This window comes from Eulemur rufifrons, chromosome 8 (genome assembly GCF_041146395.1).
Source record: "Eulemur rufifrons isolate Redbay chromosome 8, OSU_ERuf_1, whole genome shotgun sequence".
Lineage (NCBI taxonomy): Eukaryota > Metazoa > Chordata > Mammalia > Primates > Lemuridae > Eulemur > Eulemur rufifrons.
This window is the reverse complement of record NC_090990.1, coordinates 35,705,730-35,724,489: the sequence shown is the minus strand read 5'-3', so window position 1 is coordinate 35,724,489 and position 18,760 is coordinate 35,705,730. Positions and strand designations below refer to the sequence as shown.

General features: G+C 40.7%; 1 protein-coding gene and 1 non-coding gene across 4 annotated transcripts in view; both read left to right on the top strand.

The window, feature by feature from the left end:
- The window catches only part of AGBL4 (AGBL carboxypeptidase 4), a 1,250,690-nt gene that overhangs the window by 837,437 nt on the left and 394,493 nt on the right, over positions 1 to 18,760 (top strand). The gene's annotated exons all lie outside the window — the stretch shown is intronic.
- On the top strand, positions 7,888 to 7,994 carry LOC138391039 (U6 spliceosomal RNA). Its single transcript, XR_011234682.1, has one exon. It is a non-coding gene; the product is annotated as a U6 spliceosomal RNA (small nuclear RNA).

Here is an 18,760-nt window from a genome sequence, read left to right as displayed (position 1 = left end):
GACTGCAACAGTGCATTCCACTTCTTTAGCAATCCTTCCTTGCACATACTAAGTGTCAAAGAATTGTCATTGAACTAAATGCCACATGAATAAAGGAGTGAATACCATCGATAGGATTCCTCAGAAAAGGCATCATTGCTTCACCTTTGCTCTTTCAGACACACTTAATTCTCTGAAATTGGTGAATCAAAAAATGCAAGACAGTGAAAAAATAGATGACGTAAATTTTGGAAAATGATGGCCTGGAGATGGATGAAGGTTAAATTAAAGCAGCTGTTTATTGAGCCCATTAGCAGGGGAGGAGGATGCGATAGATCTCAGGGAACAGCAGAAACGCTGGGGTTTTCAGAAGAAATCTGAAAGCAGATGGCAAGTGGATGAATCAGTAAAAGGCGGCAAAACTGTCTGCAGAGTGGCAGTGCTCAGCAAGGGCAACTGCGGCAGGCAGGCTGTCACTGGGACTCAGGGAAGGGAACGCAGGCTGAGAAGGCCAAGGAAGCAAGAGCAAAGGGAGCTCAGGAGGACTCAATTTACAAACTGCCAACAAAGCACAAGGGAAACATGCAAAGAGCTAGAGCATTAGGCCTTTATCAAGAAAACCCAAAACAACACATGTTGGCGTGGATGTGGAGAGACAGGAACACTCATACACTCCTGGTGGGACTGCAAACTAGTGCAACCCCTGTGGAAAGCATTATAGAGGTATCTTAAACAGATTCAAGTAGACCTGCCATTCGATCCAGCAATCCCATTATTGGGCATATACCCAAAGGAAAAAAGGTCATTCTGTAACAAAGACATATGTACCCGAATGTTTATAGCAGCACAATTCACAATAGCAAAGATATGGAAACAACCCAAATGCCCATCAATACATGATTGGATTAGTAAGCTGTGGTATATGTATACCATGGAATATTACTCAGTTTTAAGAAATAATGAAGATACGACATCTCTATGGTTCTCCTGGAGAGAGTTGGAACCCATTATATTAAGTGAAGTATCCCAAGAATGGAAAAACAAGTATCACATGTACTCACCAGAAAATTGGTTTCCCTGAACATCACCTAAATACACATCTGGGAACGACACCAATCGGATATCAGACTGAGGTGGGGGGTGGGGAAGGAGATGGGGGTATGCCTACAGAATGAGTGCATTGCGCACCGTTTGGGGAATGGTAATGCTTGAAGGTGCTGACTCGGGAAGGGGGGTTGGGGAAGGGAGGGATATATACCTACACGATGGGTGCAACGTGCACTATCTGAGGATCAGACACGCCTGGAGCTCTGACTTGGGGGGAAAGGCGGTACATGGACAACGTATGTAACCTGCAATTCTGTATCCCCCATAACAATAAGATGAAATAAAAAAAAAAAAAAAAAGAGCTAGAGCATTAGACCCATGCAGGGAGGGATCTGTTCCAGTCCCATCTGGGACATTGCTTTGCTGTGTGCCTTAAACAAGTCTTTGCCCTCTCTAGGCTTCTCTTTCTGCATTTGTAAGTGAAAAGAGAGAGAATCTAAATCTTCTCTAAGGACCTGTTTTCCAGCCTTTGTGAAAAATCATCCCGCTTTTGTGGGATGGTGTTAAGAAAGATGTTTTTCACTTTCACTTCCATATATTTCTAGTACCTTATTCACCTGGATTTAGAAGCTGTCATTTTTTTAAAATTTAAAAGAACAAGAGAGAGAGAAGGAAGGAAGGAAAGAAGAAAGAGAGAGAGAGAAAGAAAGAGCGAGAAAGAGAGAAAGAAAAGAAAGGGAAAAATTCAAAGGACAGTCATTCATACTTTAGTGTGAGATTGCTCAATCAGATAGTGTCCCTATCAGCCCTCATCTGAAATCAGTTACATTAAGAGACTGGGTTGTCTTATTAGTGTATATCCTGAAAGTCTGTTGCATTTTGAGGAGTAGGAAAGGCTCTGGTGAGTTAATAACAGTGAGAAGCTTAGGCTGGTATTCATTTATTCTTTCATTGTACAAACCTGTTTTGAGCACTTGAAACTCTAAGGGTCCAGTTGAGGTTAGTGCAGAAAAATAGGAGAGGATGGAATGGCTGAAAAGCATTAGCCTCAGAGCCATTGTGTATTTTAATGTAATAAAAGGGGAATAATAGGCTGAAAGTGTGATCAAAGAGAAAGATGAATGCTACCCCCTCTATTCTCTATCCTGCATTGTCCTTCTATTCATTCATTCTGGAAATATTTACTGATACCCTACTATAAGTAGGGTCAATATACAATTGAGACCCTACCATATAAGATACGGTGTTAGAGATAAAATGTTGGCTAAGAGAGTCCCTGCCTCTTGTGAAGCCTTCCTTCTAGCAAAGTAGACAAACATTAAGCCACTAAACACAGAGTTAGTCATTTAAAATGTGATGAAGAAAAAGCAAAAGATCCTAAGAAAATATACAGTGGAGAGACCTAACCTAACCTGGAGCATTAGGAAAAGCTTTTCCGGGTAGGTGACTTTTGAACTGGGCACAAAGAATGGGTAATTTAGCCAGGTGCAGTGGCATGCACCTATAGTCAGAGCTACTCAGGAGGCTGAGGCAGGAGCATTGTGTGAGCCCAGGAGTTTGAGGGCAGCCTACACAACATAGCGAGACCCCCTTCTCTTTAAAAAAAAAAAAAAAAAACACAGTGTTAACTAGATGAGGGCAGAGAAGGAGAGAAGTAGGCAAGGAAGGTGCAGGTAGGAAAGAGAGAAGGTTCCAGGGTGAGGGAAAGGAGCACAGTGTGATGGAAGGATTGAAAAGAAGGCCACAGGCAAACTGTGTTCCTGGGAAAGTAAGAAGGTAAGCCTTGGACTCTAAGGTAAAGAGCTTTTTCAAGAGCCTCAGGTGTCCCCTTGGGCCCTATTGTTGGCCTGTGTCCTCTGCTTCTGTCTTGCTCACGTTTCTCCACAGAGACTGACTTTGGTGTTACTTCCTCCAGGATGCCATCAACAAATTCCCCTGCCCTGGGGCTATCAAGTCCTGCCTCCTCTATGCTTCCCTCTGCTCCTCTCCTTCCCATGTAAGTTTGTAAGTCTGTGTTTGCCACTCAAGTGTGAGTCCTTCTAGACAGAGAATGAGTGTCATTTAACCTTTGTGTCCTCAGTGCCTGGCACAGAGCATGGCACCAAGTGCTTGCAAAAGGAACCCAACACAGTGTAGGGTAACTTTTTGCTTTCTGATACAAAGCTTAGAGATAGAGAGGCTCTCAGACTTTATCTTGTTCAGCCACTTCATTTTACCAATGAAGAAACTGAGGCACAGAGGGCCAAAACAAATTGCTCAATGACTTCCACCTGAGGTGCCAAAGCCAAATTCAAAACAAGAGTAATCTGTGTCCTAGCCCACTTCTTTCTCCCACACCCTGACTTGTTGATCAAGCTATCACTAAGTATTGTAAATATCTCCTATAATTGGTGTGAACAATTATATAAGCATATTTATCTATTTATACATTCATTCAGCAAATGTTTACTTAATGGGTTGTGGGTCACAGGGCATGGGTCAGGCCCTATTCCCTAGGGTAAGGATTCAGAGTTAAGAAGCATAAAGTGTTCACAGTATGGTCAGTGCTTGTGGGATGATAGAGCACACATGCCTAAAATAATCAGATGACTTTAATGACAGTAAAATGACTTCTGAGACAAAGGAGAATGAGAAGCGGTAATGGAAGAGGTGGGTCTTGAGCTAACCATTGAGGGTTAGCTTCAGTAGGGAAGAGAATGGCGTTCCTGACATGTAGAACAGCATGAACAAATGTTCAGAGGAAGTATATCTATATCAGAGTGATGATAATAATTAGCTAACATTTCTTGAGCTCGTACTATGTGCCAGGTACTAGTCTAAGGACTTTACGTGTACTAACTCACTAAATTCTCACAATCCCCATTTTCCAGATGAGGAAACTAAGGCACAAAGAGGTTAAGTAACTTCTCAAGATCATACAGCTGATTAGTGGTAAAAAAAAAAAAAAAAAAAAGGGATTTGAGCCAGAAAGACTAGCTCCAAAGCCCTTGTTCTTAATATTCTGCTCTGCTGACTCTTAACATTGCCTCTTGACAGTAAATAAGGGTCTGTGTCATATTAAAACACATATTGGGGAGCACTTGACAATACAGAGTTGAGTCAGATTTTAAAAAAGAAATTTGTTGGGAGTTTTTCCCCCCTATTAACTGAGTATTTACCAGATATCAGAACAAAGCAAAGCTCTGTAATATAATATCTCACTTAATACTCACAAATCTATGACATAAGTAGTATCCTTGTTTTCATGATGTGGCTCTAAGGCCCAAAGCAGTTCCATAGCTTGCTTAAGGTCTACTGAAGGGGCTTGTATGTCTATCACAGGTGTTTAGGAAAATGCAGCAGGAAATGGCTATGCATAAAAGCATTGAGCTGGGGTGTGCCTGTGAATCAGTGTGGTTCTGGGATCTTGGTGTGGGATAGAGTGTTGGCTTTAGATCCTGGCCCTACTACTTCCCAACTGGGTCTCTCTGGTTTCTTCACCTAAAAAATGGCAGTGACAATCTGTGTTCCAAGGACATTATGAGGAGAATAAGATGTGTGTGTGTGTGTGTGTGTGTGTGTGTGTGTGTGTGTGGAATCCTTGATTATTATTACTAAAATCCAAGGTTCATGCCTGATTTTATTGCCAGAGTTCTAACTCTTCTGTGAACTTTGAAGGACTTTTCAGTGGAAACCTCAATAATGTGGCAGCACCGCAAAATAACTGCAGTGCCTCTCCACCCCCAGGCAGGAAAGGATGGAATAAAGAGGGTCATCCTGTTGCAATAATTACATAGTGTCCATGATTGTCGCCATTTGAGGTGCCTCCAGCTGAACTGGGAGGGTTGTACACTTGACTTGCCTATTTTAGTCCTGAACTTCTGTGGACACTTTATGCCATGGGGGAAGGAATGATGATGCCACCTGTTAGAAACCATATTAGGGCATAACCCTGCACATTATTCTGTGACTGTTTTCCTTACTCATGAAGTGTTTCCTGAACTAGCCCCAGAGTTTAGATCAGATTTTAGGGCCCGCCTAAACAGAGATGCTCCCTCCTCCTCAAACCCCATGGTGGAGTTAGACTTTGTAGTAGAAAGAAGGAAACGGAATTCTGTCGTGAATTAGGATAATGTAAGACTTTATTCCCATGCCCTGCTTACCCCATATGTAACAGTTATAGTTGTTTTTCTTAATATGAAACATTTTCTGAAACTTTTCTAGGAAAATGTTTGACCAACCAGAAAGGGGCAGGGCAAGATAGTATTAGAGTGCCCTGGGGGCGAGAGGTGGTAGGAGGTCGCAAAAAAGGCAGGCTGAGGAAGGTGCAGCGGGTTATAACAGAATGAGACCCGGGGTGTGGGCATGCTGGGACTCTACATCTGTCTCTGTTAGCTGCTACTTGAATTATTTGATGTTGCTCAGTTTCCAATTCTATAAAATTGTGGGAGTTTGACTATATTATTTATAAGAATTTTTCCTCTGACAGCCTATGAAGCTGAAGTAAAGTCTGAAGACTTCATAATTTTACTTAGATACTGCCTCAGTTATGCCTAGCTATAGTAAGTCTTCAGATAGTTTATGAGTGAATCAATCAATTTAATGGATGGATTGATGGATGGGAGAAAAGAAAACATCTACTCAGGTCAACTCAAGCGTCACCTTCTCTGTGAAGACCTCACTGGCCCCATTCTGATCGCTGAGAAAACTTAGCTGCCTGTCTCTCCTCTGTGGTGCCAGCTGGCCACCCTATCCCCACCCTGAGCTTCTTTTCATTCTGGCATTTATCATGCTGCTACCTTGACTACTACATACCCCATATGAGCTGACTGAGCCAGGCCAGTGCCTTATTTACCTTTATATCTTCAGTGTCTGTCGCAGGGCCTGAAATATGGGATGGTGCAGTTGGGAAATGTTGAATGTTGCTTACAGTCCTGTGTAGGAGACTGGGTCTGATGCCATCTAACCCTTCTAATCCCGGCATGCTGTTATTGCATCAGTCTGTGCCTCTGAATAGCTTTATATTCAAGAAGGCTTCTCAGCCCACCCTTTACCTCAGGGAGGCTTTTAAAACCACACACACGTGCGTATACACACACACCTCATCACCACCACCAACAACAATGTCCCAGTCCCCTTAAGCTTCTTGTGCTTCCCTTCATTCAAGTTATAATCACATGGTGTTGCCTGTCTGTTTCTACCTATTTCCATGAATGGACTATGAGCTATAGGAACCATGTCTTTTTAGGACAGAAACCATGGCTTATTCATCTTTGTAGCTTTGGTGCATGGCACAATGCCTGGAACATAGCATGTGCTGAGTAAACATTACTAAGTATATCTTGGAGCATGCATCAGTGGGGGTGTGTGTGAGGGTATAAGAACCTATGAGAGTCAACTTGCTTCACGAGGTAACTGAAATACCTTTAAATAGCCACACTTTTGTCCTGAAAGATCTCAACCTTCATATGTACTCATCACCTGTATCAGAGCAGCTCAGAGTGTCTCTAGCATCATCTGGTAATCTTCATTCTGAGGAACAAAAGCATAGCTAACTGAAGCCACTTGCAACTTTCTTGAAGCAAAACATTTTTATTAGTCCGTTTATTTATTGTTTGCCACTCCTGCCACCCTTCTAGGATGTAAACTGTATGAGGGCAGGGACCTTGTCAGTCTTCCCCATTGATTCCTCAGCCCTAATACAATGTTGCACACACAGCTGTAGACAAACTCTATGAGTATGTTGACTATACAAGGGCACAATGAGTTTGACTCTCTTGTTCACACATATTTTTTGCATAATCAGAGGAAATAACTATGATAAAGGGGAAAAGGCAATGCTTAGATAATTTGTTTAAAATGAAAGAATACAGATAAATATTCAGACCCCACTAGTAGGAATATTCATAGCCAACCCATGTAATTGCCAGGTATGTGGTATGTAAGTACTTTGTATATGTAACCTTCCATCCTTACTAAGCTTGGCAAGTTAGTATTCTCCCATTTTACCAATATGGAAACTGAGACTGGAAGAGGGTAAGTAATTTGCTCAAGATCACACGACAGTTAGAAAGTGATAGAGCTGTGATTCAAATCTGAGTTGAACATAAGCCCTAATTTTTTTCACTACTCTTCTACCTTCTCTCTACCCAACAAATTTTCATTTATTGAATACCTACTATGTCTTGGACTCTGTCCCAAATTCTGGGAATACAACATTAAATTGAGACACATCTTCCAGTGTAAAAGGAAGACTTAGGAATATGGGTAGTGGAGCTAACATTTTTGAGCATTTACTTATATGCCAGATACTGTTCTAGCTTCCTTGCCCCAATTATCTCATTTAATCATCACAACAATCCCGTATTTCAATGCCAGAAATTAACTTGCCACAGAACAATGCTACCATGAAGTGTCCTTCTTTTTATACTCATTTCAATAGTATCCTACAGAAAATACCTTGGGCTCCAAAGTGTTACAGAATTTAGTGATTCATCTTTTCTGATTCACACATACAGAGCCATTAATCTTGGTCAGATACCCAGGCTTTTATTGACTATAGTAGGAGCCACGACTGTCTGCTGATTTTCAGGGTCCTGCTGGACTCTTCCTCCCTGTGAATAAATTCCCCCTGAAGCTTCTATTGATCCTCTGCAGTAACTTCCATCAGCATCCCTTCCTCCTTCCTTTCTTTTCTCCCCTTTCTCTACCTTCCCACCCTCCTCCTTTCCCAATTTATCAAATATGTCTGTGTATTTGTCAGAAGCCCTGGAAAGGGTTCAAGTTTTACGTTTTGGTTTTGATTTTTGCCTACAAAACTTCAATGTAGTTCTGACTTTACTTTTCCTTTCTTGATTTCTGAGATAGAAAAGACATCATTGGGTGCTTGCTTTGGCAGCACATATACTAAAATTGGAACGATACAGAGAAGATTAGCGTGGCCCCTGTGCAAGGATAAAACACAAATTCATGAAGCATTCCATATTTAAAAAAAGAAAAGAAAAATCATCATTGAATCCCAGCATTGGAATAACTAATATTGAGAGCCAGGTCACCACATGAGTGACTGATTTCTTTTTAAAAGTGTGCCACTGATACACAGTCATTGGATGTAACTATTAGGAGTGAGGGGCAAGAGGAACTTTTCCAACTTCACTCATAATAAGCACCTTCTCTTGGTCTGGTTCCAGCAATTCTAGACAGCCTATCACATAGATAAGTAGCCTGACCAGTGTCTGTCCCCTAAGAGGTATGCAGGGAACAGGCACATATCTGTAAACCATTCTCATTCCCCAAAAAGCTACTCATAGCCTCCAAAAGATGCTTTCCACTCTTTTAATTCAGCTAGAGATGGTAAAGGATCTTTCTCTGGTCTCATCACTACCACTTACTAACTGTACACTTTGAGTGTATCACTTGAACTCTGATTGTCAATTTCCTCAACTCTTAACTGGGGTCAGCAGTCTCCATCCTGCTTGCCTCACAGCGACATTATAATTATCAAGGAGAGTGCTTAGAAAACTGTAGAAGGACTAGAACAGGGTTTTGCAACCTCAGCACTATTGACATTTTGGGCTAGATAATTCTTTTGTGAGAGAGGCTGCCCTGTGCATTGTAGGATGTTTAGCAGCATCATGGCCAACCACTAGATACCACCCTCCTCCTAGTTGTGACAATTAAAAATATCTCCAGATATTGTCAGATGTCCCCTGTAGGTTAAAATCATCCCCAGTTAAGAACCACTAAACCAGGGGGCTGTTCATTATTAGTGTTGTTGTTGTTGTTGAAAGAATTCAAATCCAAAGCAGAATGCCCTATTTGAAGAATGAGAGATAAGTTGCAATGCAAAATGGGGTCCCCACTTGCCTATATGGAGAGGGAAAGGACAGACCTGGAAGATATAGGAGCTGATTTTCCTAATCTTTGCTGTATCACTGAGGCATTCTGTTGGGTGAGTGATAGGAAGATGGTTGAAAGGCAGACAATGTCCGGCTCCCTATAAGCTCCAAAGAGCAAATCAACACCCAGACTAATCCATGCAGATCCCCTGCCTTCTCTCCCCCTCCTGGAGGCCCCACTCTTGAGCTTTTAATTTGTTTTCACAGCAGTTTGAACAAATTGAATTTGTTAATTAAAGTGGTAAAATGAAATGCTGAGCATTATTGACTAGATGCTAATGCCATTAACGGGACTGAAGGAGAGGGACCCAGGCTGTCAATCGCTGCACAAATCAGATCAGCAGAGGCCACGGTACAGACTGTGCCTGAAGGCTGAAGGGACAGACCTGTTTACGTGTTATGTGATTTTGTCTTTATCAGTCAGGATCTGTAATTGCCAAAACATTCTTTTAGCAAATAGTTAACTCTTTTGTGCCAGAGCTTGTTCTGTGTGCTGAGGATATACTGGTGAATCACACAAAACCCCACCCTCAGGAATCTCAAGGTCTAATGGGGGAAAGAAATAAAGAAATGTGGCTCTAGCATAGCACAGGGGCTTAAGGGTTTGGGTTTTGGAGGGAAAAGACCTGGCATTCAAATCCAGACTCTGCCTCTGACAGTCAGGGTAAGTGACTGTACCCTCAGTTTCTTGTTCTATAAAATAGGGATGATAATAGTACCTCCTTCATAGGGTTTCTGTAAAGATTATATGCAACAATTCAGGTAAGATACTTAACATAGTCCATGGCACAAGGCAAGTGTTCAATAATAGCCATTATACACTTAACACCACATATTATTACAAAGTTAAACACAAATACATAGGGGAACACAGAAAGAGGGAGGGATTATACCTGCTTTGAGGAGATTGATTAAGGAGTCTTTGAAATGTGACACTTGGAGTTTGGCATTCCAGATGGAGAAATGGGAAAGGGCTTTAGAGTCAGAGAGAAGAGTATATGCAAAGCTATGTACATATAAAAATGCCAATTTATGTTGAGATGGTAGAAGTCTGTGGGAATAGCCAAAGGGTTGGGTTTGAAAGACACCCTAATCTCATTCTTACCTCAGGCCTTCACAGCTGCTGGGTCCCCTACTTGGAATAGTCTTCTACCTCTTCTCCTTGCTGACTCCTCCCCATTCTTAGTTTAAATGTCACCTCTTCAGAGAAGAAATTCCTAAGTACCCATTCTAAAGTAGGTCATCTTGTTTTCTGATAGAACCATTTTTCCCCCTTTAAAGTACTTATTGAAATGTATAATTACATATTTTATCTACTTGTTTATTTATTTAATCTCTATCTCTTGCACTTGGCTGTAGCTCATGGCAGAGAACACATTCGTTTTTTTTTACCACTGGATAAACAGTACCCAGCACAGCACAGGGCCTGGCATATAGTAGACATTAACATTTGTTGAATGGATGATTAATTTATGTATCAAAATGGGCAGATAAGACATAATGCTTTAGTTTGCATAAGGCACAATCATTTTGGTCAATAGCAAATAGATATTGATGAATCATTTAGGAATAGGAAGAGTAACTAATACTTGTTGAGTGCCTACTATGAGCCACTTAAAAGCCACTTAAAGCACTCTTGAAGTGCTTTATTTCAAATCCTTCCAATAATCTTAGGATGTAGATATTATTGTCCCAATTAGGTTACTTGCCCCAAAGCATCCTGCTGATAAATGGGAGAATTGCAATTAAAACCCAGATCTGTTTGGTCCCGCACCAGTGCTCTGGAAGGCCTAAGGGCTTAGAAATGTCCCAAAAAGACTAAGAACCCAAAGCAGTAGGGATATGGTGATCTTCCTGGAGAACTGGGTTCTAGCCCCAGAGTCACGTGGTTAAAATTTTTCAGTAATTGCCTCCTCTTTGCATCTGACAAGCCCCCATTTGCTGTTGAAAATATAAACTTTCATAATTAGGCAATAATAAGGTAAGGCCTGATTTTATTCATTGATTTAATTTCCATTAAAGTCATCAAAAGTGATTTATTGATTACAAAAGAAAAAAAGAGAAAAAGCCACTTCCAAAGGTCAACTGTTTGTAGTCAACTTAACAGATACTGGGCTCTGGGGTAGCAGTTAGTGAGTGTCATGGAGAAACACAATATACTTGAAACCCATAATCAGAGTCTGGGGTTTGTAAATAGCTTATTTTTTAAAGGCATGCCACACAATGAAAACATTAGTAACAAAGGGAAAAATTCTATGAAAATGAGTAATAATGAAACTGAATCATCAAAGGCCTGAATTTATGATACCTACAGAGCCATCAGGTGAAACTGAAGTTGATAGAAGTAATCATAACAATATTAATAGTTCATAATAACTCCGACCTAGTCAACCAAGTGTGATCATCTGACTCTAAAGCTAATCTTACCTCTCCCATTCTCTAGTCATGGCGTCTTGAATAATATGCTTTACCTCTCTGAGGTTAATATTCTTATCTGCACAATGGACTTATGCCTTCTTCAGGCAGCTCTACTACAAAGAGACTAGACTAGGAATTGGAGGCTTAGATCCAGCTCCTATCTCTGTCAGACTCACTTCAATGTCTCAGGGAAATCTCATTCTTACTCTGGGCCTTGCTCTACCCATCTGTCAAGGATTGAGGTTAGACTGCATGCTCGCTAAGGCCCCTTCCCGTTGTGATATTTTATGTTTTCAAGAGTACAGGGCTCTGCCCAGATGTAAAAGATGGTGGGTTTGGCAGGCATCATTAAGGGAGATTCTCAACTGTCCTCAAGATTCTGACTAATTCTGAGGGGATTTTCCTACCTTTTCTTTGAACTTGCTGAGGAACCTTTGGAAAGTCACTTAACATGAGTTTCTTCATCTGTAAAATGGTATAATTTTGTGCATTTAGCATAGTTTTCTAAGAATATAAAATGAATAAAGGAAGAAGGTCTATGCAAACAAACTGTAAATTGCCCTTTCAGTATTATTTGCAAACGGGACTAGGATGATGATTCATTCTCATTCATATAGCCTATAAAGCATCATAGCCAGATTAGGGGTGGATACTTCAATACCAACAAGTGCTCAAACCCTCCTCAAGGACTCAAAGCTGCTTCAGTGTTAGAATCAGACATCAGAGTGCAGCTCTCCTGAGCTGTGTGGGGCTGAAGAGACTGTAAGGGCCCATTGAGCCTGCCACTCAGACAGCACTTGTATAATAAAACTGATTCCAGCTGGCTTTTCATGTCTCTTTTGGGATCAGGTAAGATCTCTGTGAAGCTTAGCCTGGCCTGTGGATTGTCATCATAAAGGGTGACTTCCCAAAAGAACATACTAAGGAGAGAAAAGATACTGAGCAACTGCAGAATGGCAAATGCTCTCACTTGTCAAAAAGAGAAGGCAGTAAATTTCTTCTACTTTTTTATAAGACCAGAGAATTTGACTTTAGTCCTGAGTGTTGGGGTTTGAAGTACTCAGTGAACTATACCTCTGCTCCCTATCTAAGATCAGACCCAACTGAGAGACGTAGTCAGGTAAATTACCACTTAGAAAAGCTAGGTTGGAAAACATGACTGAAGTGGGTGGCAGCGAATACTGAACCCTAGAAACCTACCTCCTCTTCCCAGTCACAGGTAGCAGTGGGGCAGAGCACAGAGGGCAGAACTGAGTGTATGCTGTCTGTAGGTAGGCTGATTCCAGAGAGACATAGAGCGTAAGCTGAACTTTACTGCTCATTTCTCCTACTGTCACCATTGGATAATTTACCCTCGACTCCCTAAGGAGACTCTGGTAAAAGAAGGAGTTAGGCAGGGGGTGGGGGAGGAAGGATGTTACTCTAGTAGGACTTACTCCATCTTGAAACATATCCACAGCCAATGGAGGGACACTAGAGTGTTTTAAGTAGCATAGTGACATAGTGAAATTTATGTTTTGGAAACAATACTCCAGAATATGAGTGGAAGATGGATTTGAATCCAAAGTACAATGCACATTGATACAAATTCATGGCTTCCTAACTGCTCAACAGGCTGTAACCAAAATTTATTGACTGAATCAATATCACTGACACATTTGCACTCTCAGAACTTAGTATGTTTAACATCTTTGTTGAATGAATGAATGAACAATTGAAAATATGAAGTACAAGATTGGCTTCTAGAGGCAAGGTACAGGGCTCAATGCTTTAGATAAACACACCAAGAGCCTGCTCATACAAGGGAACTTGGAGAGATGGCTAATATAACAGAGCACAGAATTAGGATCTCAAAACACTTGGATTCAGGGCCTGAATAGAAAACATGAAATTAAAGTTTTATGGATCCTAGAGAAAGGATGAAACTCAGAACCAAGGCAGCAGCCATGGGAATAGAAAGGAGGGGAATGAGCTAAGGGATTTTTTGGAGACTGGATGCAGGGATGAGGGTGATTAAAGTATCTCAGAGGACTCCTAGGTTTCTGGCTTAAGGAAGTAGGTGGGTGGTGAGGTCGTTTCCTGGGATAGGGAACACTGGAGGAAGAGCATGCTGCGGAAAGATGATAGTTTACTTTTAGGACATTTTTGAGTTCGAGTTTACTGTGGGATATCTCAGTGGTTGTGTATAATGTGCTGTTGTACATTCAGGTCTGAAGCTCAAAAGAAAGGACTTAGATTTCCACCAAGCACTCCTCCTATGTCTAAGGTGAACATATAATTTATCTTCCAAATTTCACTTTTGAGAGTGAAAGGTGGTACCATTAATAATTACACTGGGACAACAGATACTCATACTGGGACATGTCACCCAGCCTTGCTGTCCTGATCACCACCACATGCTCTGGTTCATTAATGCTTCCCCTCATTAAGCCCTGGGGATACCTCCTGATGAGTCACACCCCACCTGGCATAATGGCTGAGCGTCCCCAGCCCACTCCTCTCTACAGAAAGCTAAGTGTCTCAGTCAGTCCCTAGACACATACATTATTGAATCATTCAGCCTAGGGTCTCCAGGGATATTGAACCTATTCTCAATCCTTTACCATTAGATAAACATTAGGGAAAAGAAAGGGAATTAAACCTTTCTGCAGCTCCCCAGGGGCACTTACCAAAATAGGCTACCTCATCAAAACAGCATTTAACTAAATGGGTGAGCAACATCAACGAGGGAACCTGGGGAGAGAGGCAAGGCTCATGCTGAGAAAGCAGCAAGGGGAACCAAGAAGATGCAAATCAGTTTTCTGGCCTTGGGACTATAGAGGGCAGAGCTTAACCAAGGAAAGGCCACCTTCCCTTAACTCCCCCAAGCAGGGTCAACTGCTCCCCCTGGGCAAGGTTAAGTGGGGCTGATTGGAAAAATATAACAATAGTTACTGTGTGTGGTACTTCACAGTTTCCCAAGCAGTTTCCCATCTGGCATTTCTTTTTGATCTTTAGCAGAAACCTGACAAGAAAGCAGGGAAAGAATTACTATCACCATTTAATGATACTGGAAACAGAAGGTTGGAGATGTGAAGTAACTTGCCTATGGTCACACAGAGCTGCCTCTTATTAACACATAGAGCTAGTTGTAGGAATGAGGTTCTTTGGACTCAAGAAGATGTGGGTGCTGCTTCAGGGAAAAGGGAATACACTTGTTCCCCGTATTCCCACAAGCCATCTGATCTGACGAATAAAAGTTATAGGGAGCAGATTCTAACTTAATAAAAGGAAGAAATCAGTTACCTACTAATGATATGGGGCTGCCTTGTAATATAGTGAGCTCGCTGTCTCTGGATGAATTTAAGGAAAAGTTGAATGGCAGTTCTATTTTAGAAGGAATTCTCTGAACTGAATATGAGGTTGAACTAAATGATCTGTAAGATTTTCTAAGTATTTACTGAACATCTACTATGTGATAAATATTATATGTACGTATGTATACCACACATCATGTATATGCATACACATGTGTGCATGTGCACACATACATACATATACACATATACTTATCTTTATTTCATTTTTGGAATAATCATGGAAGGTAGAGATTATGAATAATTCTGTTTTTTAGAAGGAAGACCTGAGTCTCAATGATGGTAACACTTGAAATAATTTGATGCTAATTCAGGCCTTTCTTTAAAACAAACCATGTGTAATCTTTGTGTAAAACAGTAAAGAGGAGAAAAGGTGTAAGCCATTTTTTCTGTCATGTAAGGTTACTAAATACTGTTTTCCCAAGTTCTATGTGTGTGTGTCTATGTATGTGTTTATATGCTTCTCTAAACTGTAATCAAATGTTGTTTTTGTTTGTTTGGCTGGTTTTATTTGTTTTTTGGTGAAGGAGTTGGGGGGGTGTTAAAAAAACTACTTAAAGACTGTCATTCCTAGAAAAACACTCATTAAAAAGGTTTACAGCAGAAAACAGCAGAAAGGGAACCTGTAATTCTAATTTCCTACCATAGCTAAGAAATCCTTACATTTCTACAAGGGTCACTCTGCCATGATTGGCCCAGACTTTTTGAAATAATCTTATACCAATTTATGAGATGCTTCATTTTTTAACTTGCACTTAGGTTAACTTCTGTACATAGTTTCCCTGGCAACTGTATAACTGCAGAAAACAATGCCTTCCTCCTGGGTCTCATTTCTGGCAAGTATGCAACAAGAAAACCTTTTTATTCTCATAACATTAAAAGAATATCAGTGGTCTTTTGATAGGTGAGGAAATATTCAGAAATACCATCTTCATTCTTATAAATTCAACGAGTAACAGCACCTTTCCTTTCCTGGGCATTTCCTTTCCATTAATTTTATGAATCTTTTACATGGGAAACATTAGACTAAAGGAATACATTTTTTTTAAGAGTAAGAAAACTCTAAGAATATAGTTTTTTCTTCTCCAACCCTGTGGTCTGTGAAATTGCTAGGGTTTAATTAAACTTTCAAAGCTTTTCTTTTAGGGAAGACATACTGTACCATCCTGTACACTTGTGTCTCTCTCATCTATGTCCTGGGGTAACCCAGAAGCAATCAGGCAAGAAGGAGGTAGGCAGGCTGGTCTGGCACTGGTAGGATACCCACTGCATGTTGCCCAGGTGGAAGGAGGGACCCCCTGAGTTGATGCAGCAGAACCCCTAGAGTCTCTTTGGGGAGTCAGATAGGAAACCTAGGTTTTGGGGACTCACTCCCATATACTTTCCTGGGAGGAATGGGTTGATCTAACATGCATGTAGAGTCAGGAGAAGAAAGTAACCACATTTATTCAGTTAATCAGGCAGCCAAGAAATGAACAAATAAACCAATATAATGTGATGTGGATTCCATGAAGAAAAATGCACTAGGATAAGAGACTGAGTAGGGTGAGGACTACTTGAGATAGGGTAGGCAGGGAAAGCTGTCTGAGTAGGTGACATTTTAACAGAGACCTGAATGAAGTGAAAGAGTGAAAGGATACATGGAAAAAGCATGTGTTTCTATCCAGTTAGTATCAGGTTTATATGCACAATAGCCCTGCAAATGAGGAATAATTATACCCATTTTTATGAAGGAGGGAATCTGTCTGGCTTTCAAACCTGCCATGTTGCTGCATACCAACTTTGTAAATCTTTAAACATGGCACTTATTCCTTTCTATTAGAGTTTTTGCTTAACTTTTTTTTAAAAAAAAAAACAAAAAACTGCTATCCAAGGTCACTTCTAGTTTATCATACATTGGTCTCTACATCTCAATAGCATCTTCTGGTCTCCATGCAACCATTTGGAGAAAGATCTGAGTAGCAATCATTGAGATGACACCTAAGTTTTCTAAGCCTCAATTTATTTATCATAAAAAATGTCTAATAATATCTACCTCATAGTGTCAGTGGGAAGATTAAATTATACTATGTATGTAAAATACTTAGTAAGTGCTAACTTTATAGTGAACCCTCAGAAAATAATAGCTGTTGTTTTTGTCGATATTCCAGATCTGTCATAAAATTGCTATGCAACCTTGGGTAAGTCACTTAGCCTCTGGCACAGTGCCTACCTCATAATAGACATAGAATAAATGATTGAATGAATGAATGAGTGAGTGAGTGTATTAACCAGCATGACTTTCAGTTTCTGTTTTGTAGAGTGAAGGAATTAGATTAAAAAATGGTAATGACAAAATATTTACAACATACCATACACAAGCCCTTTTACATGTGTTATCCATTTTAATCAGTCTGTGGGCATTTACTCATCTAACTCCTTATCCTACACATGAGGAATTTGAGGTTCAGAGATGGAAGAGGACCTGCCCAACGTTATAGAGCAAGTCTTTTTGTGCTGTTATTCTTTATCCTAAAGTAACTGTGAGCATGAATTATTTAGCTCATATCAAGATTTAATTTGCTAAAATAGTGTTGGCTATCTAGGTTGCTATTATGCAGCTCTATTGTGGCAAATCATATTAGGAGTCAACAGAAATTTAAAAGATGGGGAACTTTAATGGCTTAATAGCAACAGATATGACATTCAAAAAAAAAAAAAATCCTGTTTGATCTATACCAGTACAGGAAAGAGAGCAGAGACCAAGAGGGTTGGAATTGTTATTGGGGAATAAAGAAGTAGGAAATTTCTCCAGATCATAGAGTATGCCAAGTAGAAGTCTAGTTTGTGAATCGAAAGGGAGCCTGAACCAAGCCTTTAATCTCTTACACACGTCTAGTCTTTTCAAGTTTACAAAGCCCCTTCTTGTGTGTGATCATATGTGGGCCCAAATGTGGCAAGCTAGGTAAAGAGGGTCTGAAAAGATTGATCTGGCCAAAGGGGCACTCCAGAGAGACTGGCCAGTCACCCAGGCCCAGTGTCCATTGATGGTCCAGATCTTCAGTTATAGCTCAATATACTTAAGTTGGACAGGAGACAAGTCTTGCCCAGTGAGTTTGGTACACATCTGGTAGCACTTCCCAGGAGGCCTATGCCTAGGCCCAGAGGACAAAGGCCACACTTGCTGGGTTCTTTCTTGGAGGTGCTCTACAATCAGAAAATCAGAAAAAAGCCTAAGATGGCAGAATGAGAAGTTATGCTGATTATCGGGACTGACTGATATAAAGAAGGAAATGAGTCACGAAGTTAGAAGACTGAAAGATCTCTAGGAAATTGTGATTGAGAAATGGATCAAGGCAGTTCCAGGATAACCCATAAAAAGTGACAATGTTAGAGTTCCACTTTCCAACACTGACAACTCTACACAACTTATCAGATGTTGAGAATACAATGATGAGCAGACACACATGATCCCTGTCATCATGGAGTTTACAGTTAAGGTAGCCATTAATTGAGTATGTAGTAATGATCCCCAAAAGTTGCTACAAATGAAATGTCTTATCAGAGACAAATTTCCAAATTCAAGGATGACACCCCTGAGGAAGTGATTTTGAGCTGAAATGTAATGTATAGATTGATTTTAAAAAGGTATAGGAGGGAGGTGAGTAGAGAGAATTGCTCCAGGAAAAGAGAATGATGGAAACAAAGGCTGAAGGGCAGAAGGTAGTGTGGCATGTTTTTGAACGGAAAGGACACAAGTGTCTGAAGCAAAGATATTGAGGGGAAGATGAGACTTGAGAGGTAGACGGGGTCAGATTATGCTGGGCCTTTGCCATGGGACACATTTTAATCTTTTACCTCAGAACCTTTAAGGGAGTAAGGATCAGATTTGTTACACAACAGAATAACTCTGTTATGTAAAGAATGGATTGGCGAGGCAAGAGAATTGCTTGAGATCAGGAGTTGGATACTAGCCTGGACAGCACAGTGATACCCCTTCTTTCCAGAAATTAAAAATGTAGCTGGACTTGGTGGTACATGCCTGTAGTCCCAGCTACTCAGGAGGCTGAGGTGGGAAGTTCTCTTGAGCTTAGGAGTTCGAGG